Genomic DNA, 17,702 nt, shown 5'->3' on the forward strand with positions numbered 1-17,702 from the left:
TAATATAGCATATAATATGTATAGTTGTAAAAACACAGCAGTATTTGAAAGTTTGTAAAGTTGTTGTTGTTTTACCACAGTATAAAAATAAACACCATTCATTCATTACGATTGCGTTAACTATTAACCATTAAGAGGATTTTACGTAAAACAACCGAGCAGTAGCAAATACAATCTAAAGAACTGAGTTGTTTCAGCTCATTTTTAATAAGTAATTTGAACAAGTAAAAAAATGGACTATTATTTTAAAGTGTTACCTCTATATTTACCTATCACTGCAAAAATAATTCATTGTATTCCGTTATTTATTTAAGGTAGGCTAAGTGGTTGCAAACGATTTATATGAACCAAATGCTAGCCTATATAAAACTACTTTATATATTGTTAAAGCCTATAAATATCTCTGGTAGAAAAAACAAACCTTTTATTTAATAAATAAATACCTCAAGATGTTTTCTGCTTTTCTTCCGTTTTCTAATTCCATCGAATCCATTCATTCATTCATTCATTCATTCATTCATTCATTCATTCATTCATTCATTCATTCATTCATTCATTCATTCATTCAATAGAAAACAAAAGGCTAATGAATGTGAAGAATATGGAGTGTAGAATTGTTTCTGCAGGTTTCACCAAGTCAAATGTCAAACTCTTTATAAGTAAATGTGTACAGCAGACTATAATATTACTCATAAATAGAGTTTGTTGAAATGTATTGTTGGTGATAGGACGTGTGTTGGATGGATTTGGTAGCTTCACATAAAAAAAAATAAAATAAAATAAGGCCCGTTTCATTGATTTAGGAGCTACAAGACAATATTACAGTGAGTTTAAGACTTTTTAAGCCCTAAAATTTTGTTTTTGAAATTCAAGACATCTTAAGACTTTATAAGACCCCGCGGACAGCCAAAAGCTACTTATTTATTTATTTATTTATTTATTCATTCATTCATTCATTTATTTGTCTGTTTGTTTATTTATTCATTCATTTGTTCATTCATTCATTCATTCAATAGAAAACATAAGGCTAATACATAAGGCTATACTGCGAATGAATATGAAGAATATGGAGTGCAGAATTGTTTCTGCAGGTTTTACCAAGCCAAATGTAAGACTTTTCAGGACGTTTTAAGACCACGAAGAATCAAGTTTCAGACTTTTATAGAGCCAAACGCAATTTATTAATGAGCATGGCAGAACAAAAATGTTTTATTTGCCCCATCAAAAAACTATTTCTAATTATTTATTTCTTAGCCACATTTTTTAAAGTTGCATGTCAAAATAAGCAGATAGGACGTGTGTTGGATGGATTTTGTATAGCTTCATATATACAAAGAAAAATATAGGATCGTTTAAATGATTCAAGAGCGACAAGACAATATTACAGTGAGTTTAAGACTTTTTAAGCCCTAAAATTTGTAAAATTTTAATTTTTAATTTAATTTTAAAAGCACTAAATTTTTAAAATTTAAGACCCCGCGAACAGCCTAAAGCTATTTATTTATTTATTTATTCATTCATTAATTTATTTATTCGGTCGGTCGTTTATTTGTTTTATTTATTTATTTAATAAAAAACATAAGGTTACTTAATACTGTGAATGAATACGAAGAACATAGAGTGTGCAGAATCACCTCAACACATGAATTCAAGCAGGTATGACTCAAAAACACTACAATATTTGTCATAAAACTTTATAGGCGATTTTTTCATGTGGTATTTGGTATGAAAATGATTATTCAGCTCAAATACAGCGCGTAACTTGTCTTGAAGAGCAAAACATGACCACAGATAATCGCAAGAAAACAAAACAAAAACAATGCAATGCTCTTTGTGAAACTTCCGCATATGTCAACTCGTCCCGCATTGTTGTGTTCAGTGGAGGTCTAGACGGTTAAATGGACATTTGGTTAATCCTGCAATGCTTTGGGAGTGTATTTGAGCGTGTCTTTATAAAGGTAAGAGTCGTCCTCTCCTCATGGGTCCTTCAGAGCTCGATGGTTGACAATAGTCGGGTCACAAGGGCTTCTTCACAGGTCACCGCACACAAAACTGCTCCTAATTTGCTCTTTAGCGCCAAAAGAAGAGCATTATGGGGCGTTTAGGCAATGTCATTCAGGGTCTCAGTAGGATATAATTGTCAAGAAAACATTTAATATGTTCGAACTGCTGTTTTTAATCTTAAAATTTAATCTTGGGTTGCTGTAACTCAATGTTGGGTGAATATGACAAACATAACTTAAGCTTAATTATTTAAATTACATTTAAGTGACTCTTTTTAACCCAACTGTTACGTTTGACCATAAACAATGGGTTACAAAAACCCGGGATAATTTAGCGCGCAATAAGAGAGAAAAACTGTTTAAAAAAAATAGGCTAGTTAAAAAATACATACATAATTTGCATAATTTAGTTTTATTATATATATTTTCTCTTTTTATTAATTAAATTTGATTATATAAAAAATAATAGTTAAAATACATACATAATTTTTATAATTTAGTTTTATTATTTATTAATGTAAATGTAGATATTTTCTATTTTTATTCATTTTAATTTTATTTTATTATATAAAAATAAATAGTTAAAAATACATACATTATTTGCATAATTTAGTTATTTATTTTAAAACGTATAACATGCTGGATAAGTTGTCGGTTCATTCCGCTGTGGTCACCCCTGATAAATAAGGGACTAAGCTGAAGGAAAATTTATGAATTAAATGATTCATTTCTCTAGACATTTGTTTATATAAAAACTGATTAAAACATCTCTAAAATGTTAATATTTGATTTTTTCCGTAAAGGTCTGATGAAATCCTTTACGAATTTAAAATAAAAATAATCATTTTGGATTTTTTTATTTCAGTATAAAGCAATACATTAAATAATCACAATAACATAACGATGAAGAACAAATAACAACAAAAAAGAAGACAATAAAAAAAATTACAAATACTTTTAATTATCGCTAATGAAAACCAAACTGTAACTGCTGAAGGTAAAACACGAGTATCGTACTGCTTTACATTAATAATAATAATAAAAATAAATGACAATTGTAATTTTTATGTAAACAGACCGACAAAACAACGATACTAATAATTTTGTATTTTTGACACCTTAAGATGTCCGACACAAAAGAAACGTGACGTAATGTTTTACAGGGGATGCCCTTCCAGCTGCAACCCAGCACTGGGAAACACCCATACAAACCCATACACACTCATTCACACTCATTCACACACACACACACACACACACACACACACACACACACACACACACACACACACACACACACACACACACACACACACTAATGTGTTAATCACTTCCCTTAGCGCATGTGTTTAGATTGTGGGGAATACCGGAGCACACGGAGGAAACCCACGCCAACACGGGAAGAACATGCCCTGCATTGATGAAACATTGCAGTATAAAATATTAATCATGTTTTTTAAATAATATTGCAAGAAATTTTATTTTATCTTTAAATTTTACCTTCAAATTGTTTTGTTAAAACAAATATGTGGGTTTAATAATTTTTTAAAAATCCTAAAAAAAAAAAAAAAAAAAAATTATATATATATATATATATATATATATATATATATATATATATATATATATATATATATATATATATATATTATAAATATAATAAATAAAATACAAAATTAATTAAAGAATGGCATAAATAAATAAACGAATAAATAAATAATACATAAATAAAAAAATGGCAAAAATAAATGTAGTTTTTGAGGGTATACTTTGAAATCTTTGACAATACATGTTTAATTATAAAAAAAAAAGAGGTCAATGCAGTAATATAGTGGTAAAACATTCAGCGTGGGTAGTTTTCTGGTGTTTGTAGTGCAATAAATCATGATAATACAAGATAACGGATGAAAATTAAAACAATTTATCCTAAAACTGAACTGAAGACACACAAATCATCTCAAACATGTGGGAAAATTGCTTTATTGACATCACATTATTGTGAAAAACACATGCTTGTAATATAAATACAGTCGTATTTAAAGTAAAACCCTTCTGACATAAAATATATATTATTCACTGATAAAAATAACAATTTAATAATAAATTAAACAACAAAAAAAATTAAAAAGAGAGAGAAATATTCCAAAATTTCTTGTTTGGTGAAACAGATGAACACTGATATAATGAATGTCAAATTAATCAATTATTAAAATCATCAAGTTCAAGTTCATTTATTTATAAAGCACCTTTAAAACAGCCACAATATTGTGAATAAAACAGAGCAATATTCAGTAAATATAAAGAGATGATGATAAAACATAAAACCAAAATAAAACAAAGACAAACGGACTATATTTGGAGATCTGGGCAAACAGAATAAAGAGCATTTACCACAGTTTCAGCACACCAGAACCAAAAAAAGCTATAAATACTCTAACTGTACGTTCAGGAAATATTTATAACATTTAAACTTATAATATTATGAACAAAATAAACTCATGCTTTACATTGAGAAATATTTTTAAATAAATAAGACTGTAAAGAAAGACATATAAACTCATGCTTTACATTGCGAAGCATTTTTAAATGAATAAGACTGTAAAGAAAGACATATAAACTCATGCTTTACATTGCGAAGCATTTTTAAATGAATAAGACTGTAAAGAAAGACATATAAACTCATGCTTTATGTTAAGAAAATATTTTAAATGTAAGAATGTAAAGTAAGACAATCTCATGATGTAGACATGTTAACTAAATATTTATATAATTTAGAAATAGTATAATTATATCATTAATAAAATGATTCAATCTCATGCTAAATGTGAAGAAAATATTTTAAATGAATAAGAATGCATAAAATAAATAGATAAATACATAAATGAAGCCATGCTAATGTTAAGAACAAAATGTTAAGATAAAAATGTAAAGTTAGAACTATAAGCGCATGCTGTATTTACGTTACCGAAATATTTTAAATATTTGAGAAATAATCATATGGTATTTTAAGAAAATATTGTCAATAATTAAAAAATGCATAAGAATGTAAAAAAATATATAAGCTCTTGCTGTATGTTGAAAAAATATATGCTATATTTTTAAAAATTAAGAGAAATATAAGCTCTTGCTGTATGTTGAGAAAATATTTTTAAATATCTGAGAATGCAAAGAAAGAAATATAAAGTCATACTGTATTTAAAAAATATTGAAAATATTTAATAATATATATGAATTTACTGTTAGAAATATATACTTCTGTACGTTAAGAAAATAATTAAAGTATTTATAAATATATCAGAATGTAACAATCATTAATAATATACTTGTAAAAAATATAAAAATATTTCTAAGAATGTAAAGCATTCAGGTGTGCATTACAATATACTAAAATATATACAAATGCCAGTAAGCACTGTAGGCAAGGTAAGTTTATTTCTTTTGCACATTTCATACACAATGGTTATTCAAAGTGCTTTACATAAACAAGAATAAAAGAAAACAAGTATAAAAAATAAAAACAACAAAGAATAAGAATTTTAAAATATTTACAACAGACAAAACTAATGCTGCATGTTAAGGAAATATTTAAAAATATATAGAAGTGTAAAGGTAGAAATATAAACTCATGCCGTATGTGAAGAAAAAATGTAAAATATATGAGAATATAAGGAAAGAAACTGTGAGACAGTATTTAAAGAAAATATTGTAAATATTTCTATTAAATTTTTAATATTTACAAAATATTATAATAAAAATATATAAGAATGTAAAGTTAGAAATATACACTCTGTTTGACAAGAAAGCAATTAAAGTATTTAAAAATATATCAGATAGTAATAATTGGTCATACTGTACTGGTAAAAAAATATAAATATATTTAAAACAATGTTAAGCCAGCAATATACACTTCATACGGTGCATTAAAAATATTCAAAATATATACAAATGCCCAAAAGCAAAGCAATGCTGCATGTTAAGAAAATATTTAAATTATTTAGAAATATATAAAAGTGTACAAAATATAAACTCATTATAAATATAATCTCATGCTGTATGTGAAGAAAAAAAAACATTTAAAATATATGAAAGGAAAGAAACCATCATCTGGTGTTTTAATAAAATATTTTAAACATTTTAGAAGTGGAAAGGAATGTAAAGCAATATAAATGCTTGATTTACGTTCAGAAAAAAAGTAAAAATATATACAAATTATACACACACACACACACACACACACACACACACACACACACACACACACACACACACACACACACACACACACACATATATATACATACACATATACATACATACATACATTAACAAATGATTTTTAAATAAATGAGAATCTAAAGAAAGTAACTTTGAAATATAAACACAATAGAAATATAAACTCATGCTGTTTGTGAAGAAAAACACAAAATAGATGATACAATATAAAGAAAGAAACAGAAAATAATGTAAATATTAAAAATACATAAGAATGTAAAGCAATATAAATGCATGCTTTTTGTTCATAAAAAAATTCAAATATATACAACTGTATATGTCAACAAAATATTTTAAATATACGAGAATGTAAAGCAAGCAGCATACACAATATTTAAAATATATACAAATATAAAGAAAAAATAAACAGTCATACTATAATTTAAGAAAACATATTATATAAGACTGTAAAGGAAGGAATCATTCTTACATACTGAAGGTTAAAATTTGTTTAATATATATAAAACAAAAAGTAAAAAAAGAAATGTAAAGTCTTGCTGTATATTGAGAAAACATTTAAAATATATATGAGAATGTCAATAAAAAGTTTTGTTTAGAAAAATATTATAAACAGGGCCGGGCCGATAAATGATATATCGAATCCCAACAAAATTTATGTCAGTTACAACAATAAGCTCTGGACTTTTTTTTACTCTGTATTGATCTAAGAGCCAATCACACAGCAGAAATGTGCAACAATGGGAATCTAGAAGTGTGTTGATATTAGAGATGCACCGAATTTTCAGCTGCCAAAATTGATCGGCCACCGAAAATAGGTTATGCTATTTAAAGAACACTATAACACTAAAACATGGTTTAAATCTGCCAGAATAAACAACTGATATCGAATATATATTGTTATTGTTCAATCTGGAAAGAATAATTGAGATTGCATTTTCGCCAGCCCTATTATAAATATTTACAAAATGCAAAAGAATGTAAAGAAAGAGATATATACTCTTGTTGTATGTTGAGAAATATATATATATATATATATATATATATATATATATATATATATATATATATATATATATATATATATATATATATATATATATTTAAGAATGTAAAAGAACACAACTGTATGTTGAGAAAATATAATTTAAATATGTAAAAATGTAAAGAAAAAATAGTCATGCGGTATTTTAAGAAAATATTGTAAATATGTTTAAAAAATGCATATATATGTAAAGAAAGCAATATAAACGCATGCTTTACCTTTAGAAAAAATATAATATACAAAATTATAAAAAAAATATATATATATAATAATGTATAGAATGTGATAATCGGTCTTACTGCATGTACTTAAAATATACATATATATTCATTATATTACATATTTTTTATTCTCTACTTTTTATTTATTTATTTATTTATTTATTTATTTGTTTGTTTATTTACTTATTTATATAAAAAAGCAAGCAACCAGTATTTGTAAAGCAACCAATATACACTTTATAAAATATTTTAAATATGTAAAATATATACAAAGAAAGAAAGAAACTACTACATACTACGCTTTAAGAAAATATGTTAGATATATGCATACTGTAATTAATATTTTAAGCACTTCAAATATTTAAGAATTCTAATTAAGCAGTCCACACACTCTGTTAATATTTAAGTAGCTATACACACTCATACTGCATGTTAAGAAATTATTTAAACATATATAAGAGTGTAAATTAAGCAATACACACTCACATACTCTTAAGATTTAATTATTTAACATATTTAAGCATTTAAAAGCATGTAAGTATGTAAATTATGTAATACACACTCATACTGCATGCTAAGAAATTATTTTAAAGCACATAAGAGTGTAAATTAAGCAATATTAAAATTAATTTAATGTATATAAGAATGTAAATTAAGCAATACACACTTATTCTGTATAAGAAATTATTTTAAAGTATAAATTAAGCAGTACACACTCACTGCATGTAAAGAAAACATTTTAAAGTTAATAGGTGAACGTATAAAAGAGTGTAAATTAAGCAATACACACTCACAAACTCTTTATATTTTAGTATTTAAATTATTTAAGCATTTTAAAGTATATAAGAATGTAAATTAAGCAATATACACTCATATTGTATGTCAATAAATAAATTTAAAGCATGTTAGAGTGTAAATTAAGCAATATTAAAATGATTTTAATGTATATATAAGAATGTAAATTAAGTAATACACACTTATACTGTATAATAAACTACTTTAAAGTATAAATTAAGCAGTCCACACTGCATGTTACGAAAACAAGTATATAAGAGTTTAAATACACACACACATACTCTTAAGATTATAGTATTTAAACTATTTAAGCATTAAAAAGTATCTAAAATTGTGAATTAGGCATATACACTCATGTTAAATATATTTATAAGAATGTAAATTAAGCAATATAAACTCATACTGAGTGTTAAGACAATATTTAAAAATAAATAAGAGTGTAAATTCACCAATACACACTCACATACTCTTAAGATTTTAGTATTTAACGTATTTAAGCATTTAAATGTATAAAAGAGAGTAAATTAAGCAATACACACTCATACTGTATGCTAAGAAAATACTTGAAAGTATCTAAGTGTGTAAATTAAGCAATACACACCCATACTGTATGTTCAAATTATTTATAAGAATGTAAATTAAGCAATATACCCTCATACTGTGTGTTAAGACAATATTTAAAAATAAATAAGAGTCTAAATTAAGCAATACACACTCATATACTCTTAATATTTTAGTATTTAAAGTCTTTAAGCATTTTTAAGTATCTAAAACAGTAAATTAAGCAATATACACCCATACTGTAAATTATCTTAATGTATATAATAATGTAAATTAAGCAATACACACCCATACTGTATGCTAAAATTATTTATAAGAATGTTATAAAGCAATACACACTCATAATGTGTGTTAAGACAATATTTAAAAATAAACAATACTGTAAATTATTTTCCTGTATATAATAATGTAAATTAAGCAATATACACTCATACTGCATGTTAAAATTGTTTATAAAAATGTAAATTAAGCAATGTACACTCATACTGTGTGTTAAGACAATATTTAAAAATAAATAAGAGAGTAAAATAAGCAATACACACTCATATACTCTTAATATTTTAGTATTTAAAGTCTTTAAGCATTTTAAAGAATTTAAAATAGTAAATTAAGCAATATACACCCATACTGTAAATTATTTTAATGTATATAATAATGTTAATCTATAATAATAATATAATATAATAATGTAAATATAATAATGTAATGTAATAATGTTTAATAATGTAAATTAATAATAATGTATATAATAATGTAAATTAAGCAATACACACCCATACTGTGTGTTAAGACAATATTTAAAAATAAATAAGAGAGTAAAATAAGCAATACACACTCATATACTCTTACTATTTTAGTATTTAAAGTCTTTAAGCATTTTAAAGAATTTAAAATAGTAAATTAAGCAATATACACCCATACTGTAAATTATTTTAATGTATATAATAATGTAAATTAATAATAATATAATATAATATAATAATGTAAATATAATAATGTAATGTAATAATGTATAATAATGTAAATTAATAACAATAATATAATATAATAATGTAAATATAATAATGTAATGTAATAATGTATAATAATGTAAATTAATAATAATGTATATAATAATGTAAATTAAGCAATACACACCCATACTGTATACTGGTAAGTATTATTCGCTTAAATTATTATTCTATATATTATGCTTAAATTATTATTCGATTCTCTATATGTCTTGTACATGTGGCTGAATTGGAAATAAAGCTGACTTTGACTTGACTTTGATTTATAAGAATGTAAATTAAGCAATATACACTCATAATGTGTGTTAAGACAATATTTAAAAATAAACAATACTGTAAATTATTTTCATGTATATAATAATGTAAATTAAGCAATACACACTCATACTGCATGTTAAAATTATTTTATAATGATAATGTAAATTAAGCAATATACACTCATACTGTGTGTTAAGACAATATTTAAAAATAAATAAGAGAGTAAAACAAGCAATACACACTCACATCCTCTTAAGATTTTATTATTTAAAGTATTTAAGCATTTAAACGCATATAAGAGAGTAAATTAAGCAATACACACTCATATTGTATGTTAAAAAATGTAAAAAATAAGTAAGCATGCAAAGAAATGTAATCATGCAGTATATTATAAAAAGATTTGACAAAGTTAAAGTATAAAAATGTAAATAATAAATACTGTATATGTGAAAAAAAGCAAACAATATGAATGTGATAAGTAATTTATAGTCATAAGTACATTTTCATAAAATATGTACATCTATTTATTCACTTCCAAGCAAATGCACATAAAAACCCTTCAAATTTCTCTTGAAATATTTCTAAAAAAATAAACACATCTCCTACAGCCACAGAAAAGCCCATATTTACCTCCGCATATTTACCTCCGTTTGCAAACTTTGCTTAGAAAGCTCCAAAGCTGGCAGATGTAATGGAGACAGTGTAGTAGTTTTGCTCCGACATGATGACGTGACACACGTGCAATCCCTCTGAGTACGTGCTGACGCCGTGTACACTACACACACACGCTTCCCATCAGTACCGCGGTGAAGACATTTTGTGCATCAGTTACGCATGAGAAAAAAAGAGACGCTGGGTCTGTGAGAGGCTCCGCATTCACACACACACACACACACACACACTGATCATTCAGCTCATCACACAAACACAGTACACTAGTGATGCACAATATATGGTTTCCGCATCTGTATATACAGTGCTCAGCATACTGTATAGTGCAGCGCTAACAGATCTCTCATTTACATTCATAGTTTCTGTAGCTTTACAGTAATATATCTGCGCATATACATTCGATTAGTCAGTACTGAAGCCAAATCTGGAGCTAATCTAACAGAATAATGCTCCAAAAATATATAGCCCAAATTAATTTCATAGGGAAAAATATTAAATATAATAAAAAAAAGAGCAAAAATCAAGAAGCAAAAAATGTCTATCAAATTTAGCTGAATTTTTGTAGATTGTACATTTATTTTGCAATATTTTGCATGAATTTAAATATATTATCTTTCTATTTCTAAATATGTTTGGTGACTAAAATATTATTTTAATAAGTATATCCGTTTAATAAATCTGTTTTGTTTAAATGCAACAAAATATATGAGCTATATTCACTGAAAAAGGGATAAAAATATTCATTTTCAAAATGGGCTGTGCTCGATTATGCTGAGCACTGTTTATATTTAATGTATATAAATTATTCAAAATTATTCTTCAATTATAATTACAATAAATGTGAAGTAGGGTGGCTCAGTGTTGTGGTCTCACAGCAAAAAGGCCTCTGGTTTGAGTCTCGGCTGGATCAGTTGGCATTTCTGTGTGGAGTTTGCATGTTTTCCTCATGTTGGTGTGGGTTTCCTCCGGGTGCTCCGGTTTCCCCAACAGTCCAAACACATGCGCTATAGGGGAATTGATGAACTAAATTGGTTGTATTGTATGAGTGTGTGTGTGAATGAGTGTGTATAGGTGTTTCCCAGTACTGGGTTGTGGCTGGAAGGGCATCCACGGTGAAAATCATAAGCTGGAATAGTTGGCGGTTCATTCCGCTGTGGCGATTCCTGATGAATAAAGGGACAAAGTTGAAGGAAAATGAATTTGAATAGATCTGAATGTGAAACAGATGCAGAGAGGTACGGGTGTTTTAACAGGTACAGCCTGCAAACTGTGCTTAATTGACAAATGGGATTGAAAATAAAAAATTGAAATAAAATGGCAGAGAAAAATAGTCATGACAACAGACGAAACATCTGAAACAACACAATAAATACAGTACAGGAAAAAAAATTCTGTCTACATTTGAAGTGAAAAATTATCTTCCATTACTTGCACAAAAATCCCGGAGTTTCAATGTCTGGAATAGACCTTTAAAACTTCATTTATATTCCAGAAACGCCATGATATTTCAGAAATTCCTTAAATTCCCCAAATTCCCCAATATTCTAAAACAAGTCTATTATAATCAATACAATTTCAAAAATTCCATGATATTCTAAAAATCTGTGAGGTTCCAGAAATTCCATAAAATTCCATAATATACAAAAAGTCTATGATAAACTATGATATTATGAAGATTCCATGATATTGCAGAAATTCCATAATATTCAAAACAGTCTATGATAATCCATGATATTACAAAAAATCATAATATTCAAAATATTCTATGCTAGTCCATGATATTCCACAAATTCCATAATATTCCAAAAATAAATATTAAAAAAATTCCACGATCTTCCAAAAATTCCATAATATTGCAGAATATCTATGATAGTCCATATTCCCAAAAATGTCATGATATTCAAAAAGGTCTATAATAATCCACAATATTCCAAAAAGTCTTGGATGCTCCAGAAATCCCCTAATATTCAAAATATTCTATAATAATCCATAATATTCCAAAAATTCTAAAAATATAAAAGAAATTTGATAATTCATGATAATGAAAAACTCTATAATATCCCCAAAATTCCGTGATATTTCAGAAATTCTGATGTTCCAGAATTTCCATAATATTCTATAGTAATCCATGATATTCCACAATATAAAAAAAAAATCTATGATAATCGATATTTCAAAAAACCAATGATGTTCCAGAAATTTCATAATAGCAGATAATAACAGATATTGTGTTGTGTGTGTTTGAGAGGTGTGACGATTCTGAACCCCCTGAAAAATCAGCTGCTCCACTGACATTTAACCTATTTAGGACTGACAACACATCACTCAGCACAAGGCCAAAGAAATCATTGTTTTACTACCACTCATATATGATAAAAAAAAATAATAATTATATATATATATATATATATATATATATATATATATATATATATATATATATATATATATATATATATATATAATTTTAATTAAAAATTAATTAATTAAATAGTTTGAAACATGACTCTAAATATAGGAAAAAAATCTATATATGGGAAAATATATGTGTCGATTTTCCCAAAGATGGGTTGCGGTTGGAAGGGCATCCGCTGCCTAAAAACTTGCTGGATAAGTTGGCGGTTCATTCTGCTGTGGCGACCCCAGATTAATAAAGGGACTAAGCTGACAAGAAAATGAATGAAAATGAATGTGTCGATGAAATGGGGGTTTCAAGCATCGAAATAATAAGAATAAAGCAGATAATAACATTATTTCCATTATAATATGTGCTGTTTCATCTATTTTTTTTAAACCAATGAATGAATGAATGAATAAATAAATTGCTATCACACATCATACTTAAAACTTGCTATACATTTTGACCATGATTTAGAAGAAACCCACTAAAATGTCTCAGCGTTCAATATTATATTCATGCCGACAATCTAGTTGAACATAATTACAACAAAGATCACAGTTTGGCGCCAACATACAAGTTAATTGTTATTTTAAATATCTCACGTATCAAGTATCAGCCATTTGTTAAAAAGAAGATTTTATCCTTTAAAATATCATTAAATATAATCACTATTTTTTATTTCATTTAATGAGTATACAGTACCTCAGACAAAGTACTGTATGTTGTTTAAATAGTTAAAGATTAATATTAAAACATTATTTTATTTTATTTAAAGTTTTTAATTTAATTTTAAAAATGTATTTAAAATAGTTTTATTAAAAACTATTTTTAAAGCATCTTAGTGGAATAGTGTATTAAATGTATGGAAGTAGTAACTTATTAATTATTACTCAAATTCAGCATACATTAAAATTAATAATAATATAATAAATAAATTAATTAATGAATGAGGCCATAAAACTCACCTCTAATCGTTACTATTTTATTAGAATATTTTTTTAATTATTCCAAAGTATTTAACTAAATTCAGTCTAAAATAAATTAATTATAAAATAATTACATTTATTAATTTGATGATTAGGCATTAAAACCTATTTTATTTTTATTAATCTTAAATTTTTCAATCAATTTTATAATTATTAAATTAGTCTAAATGAAAATAAATAATATAATAAATGAATAAATTTTTTTTTTCAGAGATGGGGTGTGGCTGGAAGGGCATCTGCTGTGTAAAAACGCGCTGGATAAGATGGCGGTTCATTCTGCTGTGGCGACCCCGGATTAATAAAAGGACTAAGCCGAAAAGAAAATGAATGAATGAATTACTATTTAATAAAGCTAAATTGTAAACCATGAATATATTTGAGAAACTGTTTATTTCTATTTTGATATATATGTATTTATTTTTTTAATTAAATGTCCATGTTTAGTTTTGTTTATATGTTTTGGTGTATAAACACACACACACACACACACACACACACACACACACACACACACACACACACACACACACACACACACACACACACACACACACACACACACACACACATTACATTACATTACATTAAAACATGTTTATTTTGAATGTGATTAATCTTTGCCCAGCAGTAATATACATGTCTGTCTATCCATTGCTTTTGTGAAGCTATACGCCATCCTTAACTTCCATTGCTCCTCCGCTGCTTTGTAAAATTATACTAATTGCATATTAGTCAAATTAACAATTATTCCAAACTAAATTAAAATCAATTATAAAATAACAGTTAAAAAATTGAATAATAAATTAGGCCATAAAACGATCTTTATAAACCAAACCACAAGCCTGGAAGGTGTCATTTTCCTATTAATTAATCTTTTTTTATTATCAATTTTATTAATTCAGTCTAAATGAAAATGTATAATAACAACGCTATAATAATTAAATAAATAAATAATCATTTAAGCCATAAAACTAATTTGCAAGCTATGCATATATTTGAGAAAATGTTTATTTATATAAATAAAAAATATAATAAAAATAATAAAATATATAATATAATAATAACAATATATGTATATGATTACATTTATGTAATGTATGTCAATTTTTTTGTTTTGTTATTTGTGTATTTGTGTTTGTGTATAACACACACACACACACACACCCATATATATTACATTAAAAACAGACACATATTTATTTTGAATGTGATTAATCTTTGCCCAGCACTAATATGCATGTCTATACATTGCTTTTTGTAAAGCTATACGCCATCATTAACTTCCATTACTCCTCCGCTGCATTGTGAAATTATACTAATTGCATATTAGTCAAATTAATGACATTATTATTTCCTGACCAGAAGGATCAAATGTCAAACAAATGAGCGAATCGGACATCGAACAATGCAACATCATACTGAATACAACCTAAATATTAGCGTTTACCGACTTCTGACGTTTTATCAATGGAACTTTGAACACGTTTAAAAGAGAATTCTACAAATGATGTCAGAATTTGAATCTTGAAACTCTAAACTGAGAATACGATCAAGTGTCACTGCGCGTAAAGTGATGTTGTGTGACGTGTTTGATGATTTGTGCAGTAATCAGCCTAATGACGAGTGCTCCGGCATGGCTCCGGCAGGGGTGAAGGGTTAAATAAACCTCAGATGGACAGACCTGACCACTGCAGACCTCCAGCTCAGACACACACACGCTTAACATAAAGCTTCTTTACTGGCATCAGAGCTTCCAGGAAGATCCCTGCACATCCAAACCAAAGGCTCTTTGGATTGGAGAATACTACCGCGTCAGTTACCCGCAATAATAGTTACTTTTCAAATGATAATACGCTGTAAACAATGCAGTAAAAATGTCTACTATTATTAACTTAAACGTTTTTACAGATTTAAATGGATTGAACTTAAAATAATTAAGTTGCCCCCTTTAAAAAAAAGGTACGAATTGTGTTGTTTCAACTCATTTTAAAGGCGTAGCTTGAACAAGCAGCAAAAGTAGGGCTGGGCGATAGAGCAAAATGATAAACAATTATCGTGATATGTTTAATATCATTTGATATCGATAATTATTGACTATTACTGATACATTTAGGAACATTAGGATTTATTTAACCATCCCACAAGGCTCGATTCTGGCACCTCTCCTGTTCAACCTTTACATGCTCCCTCTGAGCCAAATAATAAGAAAAAACCAAATCTCCTACCACAGCTATGCTGATGACACTCAGATCTACCTAGCCTTACTGCCTAATGACTACAGCCCCATCGACACCCTCTGCCAATGCATTGATGAAATGAACAGTAGGATGTGAAAAAACTTTCTTCAGTTAAACAAAGAGAAAACTGAAGTCATTGCGTTTGGGAACAGAGATGAGGTTCTCAAGGTGAATGCGTACCTTGGCTTTAAAGGGTCACAAAAAAACACCAAAACACATGTTTTAAGCTGTTGACAGTGGTATATATGTCCCACACTGCTAAAAACACTATTAGCACACCTATATTTGACTAAAAAGTGTAAATTGGTTGTTTTTGCGTTATTTCAAGCAAATTCGTACTTCCGGTTTGAAACTAATTGTTGAAGCTGCGTCACGGTCATGAGATAATAGCGTGTATTCCAGCGTGCAGACTGGACGTCTGTGCCAGAGTGTGTCTTATTACGTCTTACAGTGTGATGCATTAATGCATGAGTAAAGCTTGGTTCAAACCAATCAGCGCGCTCTATTGTGCAACTTCATTAATATTCATTACAGTCACAGTGTTTAGACGACAGAGACGCCACGTTGTGTTGGCGAAACAAGCGTGAAGTGTTGCTTGCAGTTTGCTGCAGTGAAGTTTCGTTTTCATTTTCTCTCTTTGAGAGCACAGTCTCACACGTGGATTAACAGTGTACGCGACGCTCGACAACAATAACTTACGTGTCTAAGGAGGAACAGTGTTTACCTGAGAGCTGTTCTCATCTGCAAACGCTGAGATCCGGATTCGCTTTAGTCTCCTCTTAATAAAGACGCGGCTCTAGTTGCTGGTGATTGTCCTGTCTCTACAGATATGGTAAGTGAGCGACCAGTGCTCTTTGTTTATTCAGTTTGTTCGTATCGAACTATTGTACCGAGTGTAAACATGTTAGCACTACAACCAAACTATTACCTCGTGTAGGGTTTTCACCGCATTTAGTGACCGGAATAACACATGCGGCTTTCTGACACTACCTGCCGTGTGCATCTAAGTTTCTGGGAAATGCGCTCGTTTTTTTGTCTCTCATTTGCCGTGCGGTATCAAACATTGCATGAAAAATACACGCTTAGAGCAGATCCTTGAATCAAATATCTCGTTTGTCGTGAGGGACATGAATGAATTCCCTGAATGAAAGAGCCAAACTGCAGTTAAAGTCCACCATTTAATTATTTGGCAAATAATTCGACTACAGATGTCCATGTAGGTTAAACACCATCACTTTCTACTGTGTGTGTGTGTGTGTGTGTGTGTGTGTTTGTGTATTTTG

This window comes from Danio rerio, chromosome 11 (genome assembly GCF_049306965.1).
Source record: "Danio rerio strain Tuebingen ecotype United States chromosome 11, GRCz12tu, whole genome shotgun sequence".
Taxonomy (NCBI): Eukaryota; Metazoa; Chordata; class Actinopteri; order Cypriniformes; family Danionidae; genus Danio; species Danio rerio.